The following is a 14,862-nucleotide window of genomic DNA, read 5'->3' as shown; positions in this document are numbered from 1 at the left end:
CAGAATGCTGCTCCCGTGACACAGAGTTTTCTGTTCGAGACCCGGAGAAGCAGCACTTCTCCCGGAGTCTCTAGGTGAATCCTGGATAGTTGTCAGGTTTGCTGATTTGTGGTAAAACCTTCTTCATTAAAGCCCCTTGCATTTGAGCTAGCTTTGCTCCGAGTAATACCCATAAATCTTGGCCAGGGCCACCATCACAAATTTTGGGGCCCCCATACAGAACAAATCTGCCAGCCCCCATGACCCCCACAAGCTGCTTGGGGCAAAAATGGCACAGCACAGGCTGCTTAAGGTGCAAATTTGGCACAGATAACACAAGCTTCTTGGGGCACTGGTGGCACAGCACAGGCTGCTTGGAGGCAAATATGGCACAGACCAGCTGTTTAAGGGGTGAATATGGCACAGGGAAGCTATCCTAAAAAAACCTACTATATCTTATCTGCTTCACCACCACCTTGCTGCCAAGCTTGCTACTGCTCACAGAGTCACATCCATAGGATCCGTGCAACTCCTCTGTGTGTGACGGCTCCAGCTCCCTCTAATTGGTGAATAATTTGCAACTTCATTAAGAGCTTGGTAGAGCTGCCGCTGATTTGGAAGTTTTAGGGATAAACATATTAATGGAGGGAGACAGGTGTAAGGGTTGTACCCCCCCCCCAATGGTGGCCCTGATCTTGCCATCTCAGTTTGGCCTTTTTATTATTACATTTTATTTATAGGAGAGTAATATATATATATATATATATATATATATATATATATATATATATATATAGTACCAATAGATTGTACAGAATCATGATTGATAAAAACATATGTGAAAACAGGGTGATTCCATATAGTTATGATAATTGTGGGTAACTATGTGGTTTGCCAGCACTGCAATATATCAGAAATCAATCACAACCCAGAAATATCCTTTACGTTATACTCAAGTATTTCATCTTCGTTTCAGAGAACTGGATTGTAATTCCATTTTGTTAAAAATAGTGGAGTGATAATCTGAAAACTGTCGGGTTGCAGTGAAAGGAGGCAAGGTAATAGAGATTTTATTGGCATAGAAGAATAACAACATTAAAGACATCATGAATTTTTTTAAAGAAATATTATACAAAGTAAATATAATTTGTTTTTACAGTGTCCCTATTGTTACATAGATGTATCTTATTTAGACTTAAATAAAACAAATAATATTGTTTCTCAAAAGATTCTACTTCCTACAATAGCTCAGTGCATACATTATTGATTCATAATATTGCTGTCCATCTGAAGGTCATGGACAACATCTTTCAAGTGGGGTCCTGTTCAATGGACCAACCTATTACATTTACATAATAATAAAAAATAGTTTCTGTAACATACCTGGCAGGGAGATCCTCCGGACTCGCTCCTCTTCACGCCACCTAGTGGCACCGGCGGAAATTGCCTCGCCCTTATACAGGGAGGTTACGAATATGCCACACGCAAGATGGTCGCAGAAGAAGTGACGTAACGGGACTTTGAATATTTGGTGGGAAAACTCTAATTAGTGCCAAAACTCCTGTGCCTATTTAAGAGACTCTGTAACATACAGCCATTGCCTTCTGATGGTCGTGCCTATCTCAGTAGTGCCTATTCCTCAGTACGCATTCCGTTTGCTCTCCTGTTACTTACCTGGCTTGTTCCTGTTTACTCTGTCTTCTGGTATCCTGACCCCAGGTTATCCCACGACGTTCCTGTTCTCCGGTATCCTGACCTCGGCTTGCATTTCGACGTTTCTGATATCTGGCTCCCTGACCTCGGCTTCCTGGACTATCCCTTACCAGTCCTACCTGACTTCGGTGTCTCCTTCCTACGCTGTGCCGTGACAGTTTCAAAGGAAAATGAGTATGGGCAAAAACACAAGGTTTTTAAGGACACAGGACAAAGGTGACTCTTGGTAAACACACAGGTCACAAGTTGTTATCTATTGCAAATGGGGTGTCACATGTGAGGAACGAGTGTCCCTTCAAAGTGGCCAATAGATTTGAACCTGGACAGACGAGACACAGGGACTGTGACGGAAGCCTCCATCACTGGGGCCACTGGAGAAGCCTGACTGCCAGCCTCCTCCCTATTGACTATGGGCCCTGGGTTTGTAGAGACTTCTGTGGCTACCCCCAGCAGTATCATCTCATCACTGGCTGAGGGGATTATCTCCAGCAGACAGCCAGGATCTGCCACCAGGGAGTGACCACCATTCTTTGATGTTTAATGTTGTATAAATCAGTCTCCCCCCCCACACACCTATTGTATTGTTAATCCCGTTACTGCCCCTGTTGTCTCTGAGAGGCAGATTAAGGGGGCGGTTTGTGTCCCAATATCTTGTTTTATGTTAATGTGTGTTTTGCTGGATATATCCAGTCCTGTGTGTCCAAAATAAATCAGTCTTCGTTTGGTTTTACCCTACACTGAGTCTCGGCTAGTGACTGGGGAACCGGGGAAAGTGTGTTGTCCCAGGCTAAGGGAGCACAAGACAGCGGAGGCAGTCGGTCGGACTAGCCAGCTCCGTCACATTGGTGGCAGCGGTGGGATCTACTCCTTCCAGACCAGAGCGGACCAAAGTAACTAGCCGCAGAACAAAGTTATACCCTGACGAGGAAGAGCCAAACGGATCCACAGATGGAGTGGATTGAACAGTCACCGGGATGGGGGGTGACTTGGAGGGGAGTCGAGACCCTCGAATTGGAGACTCCAGTATGGGAGTCTGAGAGACGGACCCGAGCCCAGCTCGTGAGATGGAGAGCGGCCCTAGAAAAGTCGAGCGCCCACCAAGGTACACATCTGCCCACCCTAGAACAACGAATCAGGGACCAGGTGAATGGGAGGCTCTACTTGTTCGGGGGACCTGCTTCTCCAGGTGAGGTTGCAGAGCTAGAGAGGCTGGTCCGACAGGAGATTGGGCTCGAAGAGCAGTACCAAGCCATATACTGGGAAGCCCGAGGCCCGCAGCGAAAATCCAGAAAGGCCCATTCTCCGGAAGGGATGGATGTTGGCGGGCCTGGCCTGTTGTGGGAGGCATTCGAGGAAAGGGGTGTCTTTGGCAATGGCAACATGGACCGATGGTGGGACATTAGTGACAAGCGCCGGAGAGCCCTGCCGCCCAGTGCAACAAGTGAACTCAGCCAAGACCTTGAGAGACTAGTAGACAGAGAATGGTGTCTCGAGGCAGAATACTTGGCACTGTTCGAGGGGAGCTACGCCCTGCAGTGTGAGCCGACAGATGTCACAGAGCGAGCTCCGGAGGCCCTCTTGTTGTTTGGGTGGGGGAATGTGGAGCTGACTCGGGACAAGCCCGTAGTCAGGGTAACCATGGGAGGGTTCCATCAGGTTGGGAAGGAGCCGAGTCTGGGCTGAGGGCCCAGAGGGGAAAGGAAGCCCTGGAGAAAGGTCTCCCATGCCTGCAGAGGAGACTAAAGAGGGCTGCCCACTGGAGAGGCTTCTGGGCTGGCCTCTTACCCTTTGACTACGGGCCAGGCCTAGGAGCCTGGGTGACTGACATGGGGCTGCCAGGGTGCCCCAGAAGCCGCACGCCCGCTCTCCCTACCCCGCAGGACTAGAGACAGTAGAGGCCCGGTCATCCCCAAGCCGATCCGTTAGGGATCTGGCTGTGTCTGCCGGACGTTTGCACAAGAGGGGAGTAATGTGAAGAACCTATGTCTGATCTTCACTGTTATTATTATTATTATATTTATTTGTACCGTTTGAATGTGGCTGCAGCTCCAGCCTTTAACGAGACGATCCTATAATCTGGCTGGGGCTCTTAATCAGCCAGCACAGCCCTGTCTGCCCAGACGGCACCCGCACTACAGGGGGGATAACACAGGTGGGGGAACCCATTGTATCCCTTAATCCCCTCACCTGATACATCCTCTGTATACCGATTGGATTTGTGAGGGGATGTGGCTGATGGGATTTGTCATGGGATGTGGCTGATAGGATTGGGGGTTGGGTTCGGTGCACAGTGAATGTAGATTGTATATAAATTCTGTGTGTTTGTAATAAAGGGAGTTCTGTTTTTAACCTCAAAGCATGAAGTCCTGTCTCATGATTGAGGGGAGTGCTGGTCTGTGACTGTTTTCTTCGGACAGCCGCAGCGTGTCCGCTTACTGGGAGAGGGAAGGAGCTGACGGGCGGATGTGTCCAGTCTGGGGCACAGGACGATCCGTCACATTAATGTCACGGAGCTGGCTAGTCCGACCGACTGCCTCCGCTGTCTTGTGCTCCCTTAGCCTGGGACAACACACTTTCCCCGGTTCCCCAGTCACTAGCCGAGACTCAGTGTAGGGTAAAACCAAACGAAGACTGATTTATTTTGGACACACAGGACTGGATATATCCAGCAAAACACACATTAACATAAAACAAGATATTGGGACACAAACCGCCCCCTTAATCTGCCTCTCAGAGACAACAGGGGCAGTAACGGGATTAACAATACAATAGGTGTGTGGGGGGGGGAGACTGATTTATACAACATTAAACATCAAAGAATGGTGGTCACTCCCTGGTGGCAGATCCTGGCTGTCTGCTGGAGATAATCCCCTCAGCCAGTGATGAGATGATACTGCTGGGGGTAGCCACAGAAGTCTCTACAAACCCAGGGCCCATAGTCAATAGGGAGGAGGCTGGCAGTCAGGCTTCTCCAGTGGCCCCAGTGATGGAGGCTTCCGTCACAATTCTTCCCCCTCCGAATTGGACTGACATAGGATGAGACCCCAAACGGGTTGACTCCGTAGTCAGTCAGTTTATTTGGCCCATCAATGCCCTCCCAAAATTGTTGCTCCTGCTGCTGCTGGGAAGATGGGCCGGCTGCGCCATCTCCCGGGTACCGCTGGGGAGAGATGCCTCCTGCATCCCCTCCCTGGTGCTCCTGCTGCCGTTGAGGAGGGAGTTCAGGTTGATCCGGTCCCAGAATTAGGTTCTGCCGCTGGGGAGATGGACCGGCTGTTCCACCTCCCTGCTTCTGCTGGGGGGGCAGGTCGGCCGCTGTATCTCCCTGAATTCCTGCAGCTTTGGTAGGTGCTGGGCAGAGGCCAGCGATGCTCTGCCCTGTTGCCAGCACTTCAGCTGGGGTTAGGGCATCTTGTGGGTCGGCCTGCCGCTGGGGAGGGAGGGCCGCTTCCTCCGCTCCCGGACATGTGAGCTGCCGCTGGGGAGAAGGGCCGGCTGCCGCATCTCCCTGGATCCCTGTAGTGATTGCAGGTGTGGGGCAGAAGCCAGCAGCGCTCTGCCCTGTTGCCAGCTCTTCAGCTGGGACTAAGAGATCTGGGCAGACTGCCCAGCATTCTGAGGACCCAGGTGTGGAGACTGCAGTGTTATCCACCCCTCTTGGGTTAACATCCTCAGACAATAAATCAAATAAATCCCCAGTCTCTGGTTGTGGTGTAAAGTCGCACAGCTCCAGTATTGGATCTGGATTAGCTGCCCAGCATCCCTGTGACTCAGGGGTGGAGACCGCAGTCCCATCCACCCCGCCTGGGTCAACATCCTCAGCTGACCACTCAATCACATCCACAAAATCCACACAATCCCTGGACACTGGGGCATTCTGTTGAACGCGTTCGAACAGTTTTTTATACGCCTTCTCCAGTTCCCACTCCTGTGTAATTAAAAAGTCTAAATCACCTTTAAATTCTAGTGCATCTGGGAGGTCCCACTCCCTGAAATCCCGGATGTCCTCAATCCGCCACTCCGCTGTGCTGCCGAAGTCTGGATCCTCCTGAAGACTATCCCATAATAATCCCGGGCCACCAAAGTCATAGCCCTCTGGAGAACAATCTTTCGCAGTTCCCCAATATGCTTGCTCTGTATACCACTGCAGAGCCCTATAGTGATCTTCCAGCTCTACCTCCTGTTGGACCAGCTTGTCCAATTCGGATACCCATTGCTCCTGGGGTTGCTGTCCCAGGAATGACATCCGTAGTTCCCGCTGGTCTCTAATCTTTTGTTCGGAGCTTGGAAGACACTGACCCCGGCGTATAACAGCCCTCTGCCATACTGACCGTCGAACCACTTGCCTCAGGTTCTGGTATTGTTCTGTAGGCAGGGCAGTGGTGTAGCAGGAGAGGATGACCCGCAGCAGCCCCTGGAATTCTGATACCACATCCATGTCCCCGTCAAGGCGACCGAAGTCTGCCGTCCTGTCGGTTAATCCCGGTAGAAAGTAAGTGTCCCTCGGACTAAGAAGCAATCCCACCGCTGCCACCAATGTGACGGATCGTCCTGTGCCCCAGACTGGACACATCCGCCCGTCAGCTCCTTCCCTCTCCCAGTAAGCGGACACGCTGCGGCTGTCCGAAGAAAACAGTCACAGACCAGCACTCCCCTCAATCATTAGACAGGACTTCATGCTTTGAGGTTAAAAACAGAACTCCCTTTATTACAAACACACAGAATTTATATACAATCTACATTCACTGTGCACCGAACCCAACCCCCAATCCTATCAGCCACATCCCATGACAAATCCCATCAGCCACATCCCCTCACAAATCCCATCGGTATACAGAGGATGTATCAGGTGAGGGGATTAAGGGATACAATGGGTTCCCCCACCTGTGTTATCCCCCCTGTAGTGCGGGTGCCGTCTGGGCAGACAGGGCTGTGCTGGCTGATTAAGAGCCCCAGCCAGATTATAGGATCGTCTCTTTGAAGGCTGGAGCTGCAGCCACATTCAAACGGTACAAATAAATATAATAATAATAATAACAGTGAAGATCAGACATAGGTTCTTCACAGGGACCAACCAGAAAGGTGCCTACTATTTGAATGGGGAAACGTGGTCATGTAGACACCAGGGAGATTGACGGGAAAGTTACTGAGGTGTGGGGCAAAACTGCCAATGGAGCTATAATAACAGTTCTGAAATATGTTTTATCAGAAACAACATACAGTAATAATACAATAACAGTAATTTACCAGCAAGAACAACACGTTAACTAGGCCAGGTCCTGTTACAGTTATCTCAACTTTCTAGGATCTTCCTTGTTTTAAACAACTGAATCTAGAGGTCAAACTTCTACTATTTATTCTATTCTAATATATCGAATAAGGGGCGCATGAACATGTGGAGAAAAATAACAACACAATAGTGTAGCAAGTTCAAACAAAATATCTGTGTAGTGAATGTATATTGCACTCACAAGAGTAACTGGTAGTAGAGGCTCATCAGATAATGACAGATCTTGATAAATCCTGGAATGCAGATAAAAGAACCGCCAATGGTGCAGAATAATAGAAAATATATTTAATAAGAAAAAACTGGGTAAACTCACAAGTAAGTTGGCACAACAAAATTGTTATGCTATAAGCGCAATATGGAAACAAGAATCCAGCAAGGTAAGAAATATCCGTATGGAAAAAATCTTTCAGAGTCTCTCAACGCGTTTCGCCAAACTCGTTGGCTTCTTCAGGAGCAGAATACAGATATTACAAATAAAATAAAGTGAAAAACTGCAGTCTATACATTTTCGTCCATTTGTCCCGTTTTTGAAGGTTCCCGGTGGTGTTCCAGCCCAATCACGTCCTCGAGCGGTTACGTCATCACGTTGCCACGCGTTGACGCGATTACGTTGCTTCCGTCATCCCGGCGCGATCGCACAGCAGCGTAGTCGTGTCATTAAGCGTGTTTCGTCACTCCCTCCCGGCTCAATTTGCATCTTTATTCCTCCACAGCTTGTTAAATAAAGTTGATTCAAGGAAACGGAGGAGTGCTTCTTTATCTTTAACCCTTTTACTTTAAAGGATTCCGGACGTCTCGGGCACAGGCATTTTAAACAGACACCCCGGGTAAAGACAAAGACAATTAATAAACATATTTGAAACAAGAACAGTGTGTGTGTATTAGTTCTCCAATGTGTTAGAACCAAGAAAAAGGTAAGTAAAAAATAAAAAATAGAAATGTAAGCCAATAAGGAGTAAAATAAGATGAAGGTTAAAAGTTAAAAATGGAGATAGTCAAAAAGAAATGTAAAAAGGAATTCATTAAACGGTGATTTAGGACAATATAATAATAATAATATAATCCATAAGAATTGATAATATAAATAATGAAATGAAGATGTATGTATATAATATGAATCTAAAAAACAAATAAAAAATAAATAAATATAAATAAGTGTTAAAAATGGATGAATATATGTAAGTATGTAAATAAAGTGTGTGTACATAAAATGTAAATAAATATATATATATATATATAAGTATATAAATAATGATAAAAATAGTAAATATATGTAAGTATATAAAATAAAAAATATAAGTGTAAGTAAAATATATTAAATGAAAAAGCTAACATAAACCCTACTCCTAACCCTAACACTGACCCTATCCTAAACCCTAACCCTAACCCTAATGCTAAACCCTCACTCTAACATGAAACCAAAAAACTAACCCTAACCCCAACAGTAACCCTAACCCTAACCCTAATCTCCAACCCTAACCCTAACCTTAACACTAACCCTAACTCTAATAAATAATATAGTGAAAATGTATATGTATAATATGAATCAATATATATAAATAAGTATTAAAAAGTAATGAATATATGTAAGTATATAACTGAAGTTAAAAAATGTGTGTGCAAGTAAAATATATATTTGTATGCATAAATGAATTAATAATTTTTTTTTTTTTTTTTAATATAAATAAATATTAAAAGTAATAAATATATGTAAGTATATAAATAAATGTTGTTTTTGGGAGCTGCGGAACCTGTGGGGAGTATATATATATTATTTTCACTTTAGACACGTGAGGGTGTTCTTTATCTTTCTTGTACCATTATCACTTTATTCTATTCTAAGCCTGAACCTAAATGCTTCTGATCTTTTTCTCTGATCCTAAAAAATAACAGACAAAGGTAAAATGTAATACTAGAATGAACGTATTTCTGAGAAACAGGAGAAATATTATAAGGATGAAGGGAACAATCCAAATGCATGCTACGTCAACTGTATTATGTTCCAATGCTTTACATTTACTTTTCAATTTGTGCGAACAATAACTCAGATTTGTCAGTTGATGTTATGATTAGAATACTATAATATTTGCTTGAGCGCTATTGAGAAAAAAAAAAGGAAAGGAAAAAAACCATGTACAAATTGAATTAGGGATGTAATTCCAAGACATTTGTAGTGTAAAATATGTCCTTACAATTATAAATGATTGAGATGTTATAGTATTGGTCTGAATACTGAACATACCATTAAATGTGTAGGTAGTGTGGAAGAAATTATCATTAAAAACTGGCTTAGCGCAACTATATATATATTTTCTTTATATGAACATATACATATCAAAACGCATAGTTATTAAGATCACTGTGGACCAAGAGCACCGGTATAGGTCAAATAATGTGAAAAAAGTATGAAATTAGTAATTTCATACTAAATAAATTACTGAAAACAAAGTTTTCTAAAACACAGACATCACGTTGACAGTAGATTATAAACAGCACAAATAAACTTGTAGCTCCCGCCCCCCAAGAAAAGTTTAGAGCTTAAAATGTAAGATGGAGGATGAGGAAGGGGAAAGTGTGTGAGCTGCATAAATGATCAGACAGAGGGAGTGTGTATACGGTTTGTATTCGACTTGTGGATTCGTTTTCAGGCGAACATGAAACCGAACATGAAGTGTGCGTTTTCGTTGTTCAGTGCGAATACCGATGAAACTAACATGGTGGCGGCCAAACGTACACGAAGACAAAGACACACAACTTTCGTCAATATCTCCAACTAATCTCCCTGGTCCCTTCCCCATCCAGCCTACCTTATCTACGCAGCATCGCAGGGGTTAACGGGATCGTGAATCCATAGGTTCGTGCAAGATCTGTGCGAGGGACTCTATTGGTCGACTGCAGGGGCCTCCTCTGGCATCAACCAATCATTATCCCTCAACCACCAAAATTTCCATCCTTGCCATCATCACCCCATATTGCCATAAGTGTAACTGGATGAGGATGCCAGCCCCAGGAAAGTCTGCCCACTGTGAAATTTCAAGGTAGGCCAGTGCGGCCCTCCATCCAAGGTATAGTGATAACGCACCTATTGCCACAAATACATTAAATGTACAGTATATCTACCATGGAAAAAAGATAGGACTGGCAAATCTCTCTAAATATATTTTACATTTATGTCGTGAATAGTTTAAAAACTTTCATTAAAACCAACTAAAATAAAGTATGAGTAAAACCAATTTACTGATTAAAAGAAAAACTAAGAGGATGAACACTTCTTGTTTTACTCTTGTAAGAGCAGCTGTTTGCCAACATTAGAGTACAAGCAGAAGGGTCCAGACTTGCACCAAATGGTTCATTCAGCCCCAAGCCTTTTCCTGGCTTAATAATTTTAAGATGAATCATAGAATTTGTTGTACACACAGACCTTGTCCTTAGAGACATTTCTATCTCTGTATGCTTAAACAAGCAAAATTGCATTTTTAATTATTCCGCTTTCCCTCGGGTGATTGTTCCTTTGTGAAGAAAGAAGGTGCATTGGTGAATAATTAATTAATTGTGTTTGTGTATTGTTTAATTAGTTCCAAAAGCAATCAATAATGAATCAAAAAATGTAGCTGGTGCATATACTTTCAACTCACATATGAATGCAAGAGATAATATTTAAAACAGTAGAGAAATTAAATTCTGTATTAGTTGCATATTGCGGCAACAGTATAATGCTTATATAGTAAGAAAGTGTCTTTGCTTCTGAATCCTAAAGCTTAAAATATATATTTTTAAAAATAATATTCAACTGTCAGCGTTATTTAAACCAACAGTAATTTTACTATGCCCTTTCAAGTTATAAACCCATTTCTGCAAAGAACCCCGTTCTTTGTGCGGACTACATGCCATGTTGGTATGCAGCAATGCATTTCTACCTACCCCGGAAAGTGCTCCTCCGGGTCCCTGAGACTTGGACTGCTCTTTGGGAGCCAAATCTAAGGAACATTGAGGCAATATTGCTCCTTCAGCATCTGGTCTTTTTTTTCCATTTGTCCAAATAAGACAAATATGTCGAATGGGCATGATGGGACATACCCAAAGAGCTTAGTGGTGTACTAGCAAAACCATCAAAGGATTTATTTAACCAGTTGTTGTTGGAAATTAGCAAATGTTGCGCCCATTCACAAGAAAGACAGTAGAGAGGAGTCTGGCAACTACAGGCCTGTGAGTCTTGCATCAGTAATGGGGAAATTAATGGGACCTATGTTAAAGGATATGATTGTTGAACATCTGAAGTCACATGGGTTTCAACATGTAAAACAACATGGGTTTACGTCAGGGAGATCATGCCAACTTCATCTTATCGATTTTTTTGATTGCGTGACATGAGTCTGTAGGGGCAGATAAGTTTGTGTAAGTATGTGTTAGTGAGAGAGTATGTCTGTAAGTATGTGTGCCAATGTATATGTTAGTTACTGGGAAAAGGGGCCGATTGGACAACTTGACTTTACCCTCCAGGCGAGATGTTGCCAGCCCTCCTCTGCAGATGCTACAGAAAGCAGGTATGGGTTCATTGTACTTATTTAACAAAGTAGAAAATGTTTTAAAATGCTATCTAGTTTACAATACTGCAAGTGTGGAGAGAGACTGGAGACATTGGATAACATTCACATTTATTTGCTGTTCTTTCTCGAACTGGATGTTGCAGCCTAACATGTATTTTCAACAAGTTTTTTATCCTCTTATTACTCACTGTTATCACGCAAGCTACAATTTAACAGTAATTTCAGCAGCTGGTAGCTGGGATGTATGAGAATCACACAGTTATCATGACAATAAAACATGTATTTTTAACTAAAAAAATAACGCAGTGTGAATTGTATAAAATATTTTTTTTTTCACATAACAGAAAATTCTGTACATTTTCATATTACGTTGTAGTATTTTTTTTTCTTTTAAGAGCCACACCAGTCTATATGTAACATCATTATATTCTTTTTTACACAAATCCCCTGTACAAACCCTTACATGTAGCATGTATCGGTGACATAGCCAACCCCGATTCAGGAGTACTTAGCAAAACACATTTTTTTTAATGGCTGCAGCTAGCGAATCTATGGAACAGTCTGATAAGTATGTGAGGTTCCACATGGATAAATATAATGTAATGAATTTGGATAGTTACAAAATACATGCTAATTATGAGCTAAGTAGGGGATTTAACTCAAAGATAATGGTTGACTCCAAACTGTGACCTACATAATTTCAAGAAGCAGCTTTGCATGCAATAACATGGTATGAGTGCATGGGTGAAGAACCCAAAAAATCGGTTAAGCCTCATACAATATGCTCTTTTTGTTAAATCACACAGTAATAAAATATTTGCATACACACTTTAAAATGCTTGACCAAAGGATTATTTTGACTGCCCGGTGCTTGACAAATTGCCAATGCATGAGAATTATAGATGAGCTATAGTACAGAAGGTGCTGACATAGGGACATAGTCTGATATTCCGTTACCATGGATATGGAGCGTTGCCATCCTGACACTTAAAAAAAAAATACATCAACAAAAGCAAAAAGGTAGTCCTATGTCTATAGAACAGATACTAGTACTGCAAAACTCATTCAAGGGTCCAAGGGTAACATGCATTATTAATAAGAACAACAGAAACAGTGGTGTACCTGTTTCCTTAATGCTTTTAATGATAATGAGGTATCTGCTCTGACGAACCCACTGAAATTTGCACTCATTATCATTTAGGAGGCTTCCACCTAATCTCATTTTTGCCCAAAAAATGCCAAGCACTTTGGGTAAATGCCCAAAATGCTGATTCTGACCACTGAGATAGCAACCAATATGAAAACCATCCTACATCCCAGTGTAATGTTTCTCTTCTATGAGTTTATGAGTACTTGTTTTTTTTAACTGTTAAATCTCCTATTGTTCATTGCCCAGTGACAGTGCTATGCATCTGCAGTTCAGCTCTTGTGAGTAAAGGGGGGCTAAAATTAACCTTAAGGATCAGCAGTTATGATGTTTGTGAATCCTTTTCAGAAAATAAATACATTTTTAAGTAAATTACTTATTTCGTTATCAAATTAGGTATTTATTTATGGTATTTTAAATTGTTGCTTAATGGATAGTTTGCTATCCCAGTAATGGTCTTAGCTTATTAGTAAATTTATGAAGCAATGAGCTTCTGCTGATCTGGGTTAACTTACTGTCACATCATGGATACAACATCTACAAAGCACCACCAAGTGGCCACACCTGGCACAGATAGTTCACAAATTAAAAGTTCTTCCAAACCCATTAGCCTTCTTATATTAAGCTTTAATATCCCATTGAGATTAGTTCCTTGTTGGTCTTTTCATTTTCTATTTACATATACTATTTAAAACATGTTTTTCTATTTGGTTCATAAAGAAGTGTGAGGTTACCTGATTTACATTTACAATTAAAGCCATGCCCAGCACAAAATAAAAAAAATGTTAACCAAATATATTCCTGTATAGTTAAATATTCTAGTACTGTGTTAATCAGTATATTGAAACAAATTCTAAAAAAAAGTGCTCATATTTTATTAATAATAATATGCAAAAATAAAATATGTTCATGGGGAAAAAATAATAGCATTTGAGTTAATATGTTAAGGGTTTTCTTCCCAAAACTTTACTTCAGTGTGAATGGTAGAACAGAACTGGCAGAAAAAATTAATATTGAAGTCATACAATTTTCCTATTCATTTTCTATTTGATTACTTATTATTGTTTATGTATCTTACATTTTTTTTTATTGCAGATCGATTCTCTAAAGTTTTAGATAAAATGAGAGTGATATACCGTATTTGCTCGATTATAAGACGACCCCCCAAAATCTGAATATTAATTAATGAAAAAATAAAAAGCCTGAATATAAGACGACCCTATAGGAAAAAAGTTTTACCAGTAAATGTTAGTTCATGTAAACTATGTGAACAATTGTTTGTTAATAAAAGCTATGATTGAGAAAAATATGTTGTTTTTGTTTTTATTTCTTTTTTTTCAACCTGCCCCCCCAGTTATGCACATCTGCCCCCAGGCTTGCCACTCTGCCCCAGAAATGCCTTATACCCTCTAAATGCCACTGTGCCCCATGATACGCCTTTTAACCCTCTATATGCCACTGTGCCCCATGATATGCCTTTTGACCCCCCCTATGTGCCACTCTGCCTCCAAATTGCCAGAGTGGCATATAGGGGGTTAAAAGGCATATTATGGGGCAGAGTGGCATATAGGGAGGTATAAGGCATTTCAGAGGCAGAGTGGCATTAAGGGGGTTAAAAGGCATTTCACAGAGCACTCTGCCTCCAGAAATGCCTTATGCCCCCCCCCGTCCATTTAACACTCCCTCCCTCTCCCTCCTCCAAACTTACCGGTGCTTCTGAGTCCCCGGTGCTTAGTCCGGGCAGCATGTAGAGCTCTACGCGCTTGAGTGGAAGTTGTCTACGTGAATCGCGTAGAGCTCTACGCGCTGCCTGGACTAAGCACCGGGGACTCAGAAGCACCGGTAAGTTGGGGGGGGGGGATAACACAGGAGGATCCAGGTCCCCTGCATCTGAGTCCCCGGTGCTTAGTCCGGGCAGCGTGTAGAGCTCTACACGATTCGCGTAGAGCTCTACACACTGCCTGGACTAAGCACCGGGGACTCAGAAGCACCGGTAAGTGGGGGGGGGGGGCGCATAACACAAGCGGAAGATCCAGGTCCCCTGCATCGCTGTGGGGGATCTGGATCTTAGTCTCATAGTCAGACCATTTGAGGTCTGATTATAAGACGACCCCGATTATAAGACGAGGGGTATTTTTCAGAGCATTTGCTTTGGAAAAAACCTCGTCTTATAATCGGGCAAATAC

The sequence above is a fragment of the Sceloporus occidentalis genome, unplaced genomic scaffold (genome assembly GCF_023333645.1).
Source record: "Sceloporus occidentalis isolate IW3139 unplaced genomic scaffold, rSceOcc1.0.p SCAF_240, whole genome shotgun sequence".
Taxonomy (NCBI): domain Eukaryota; kingdom Metazoa; phylum Chordata; class Lepidosauria; order Squamata; family Phrynosomatidae; genus Sceloporus; species Sceloporus occidentalis.
This window is presented reverse-complemented; position numbering follows the sequence as displayed.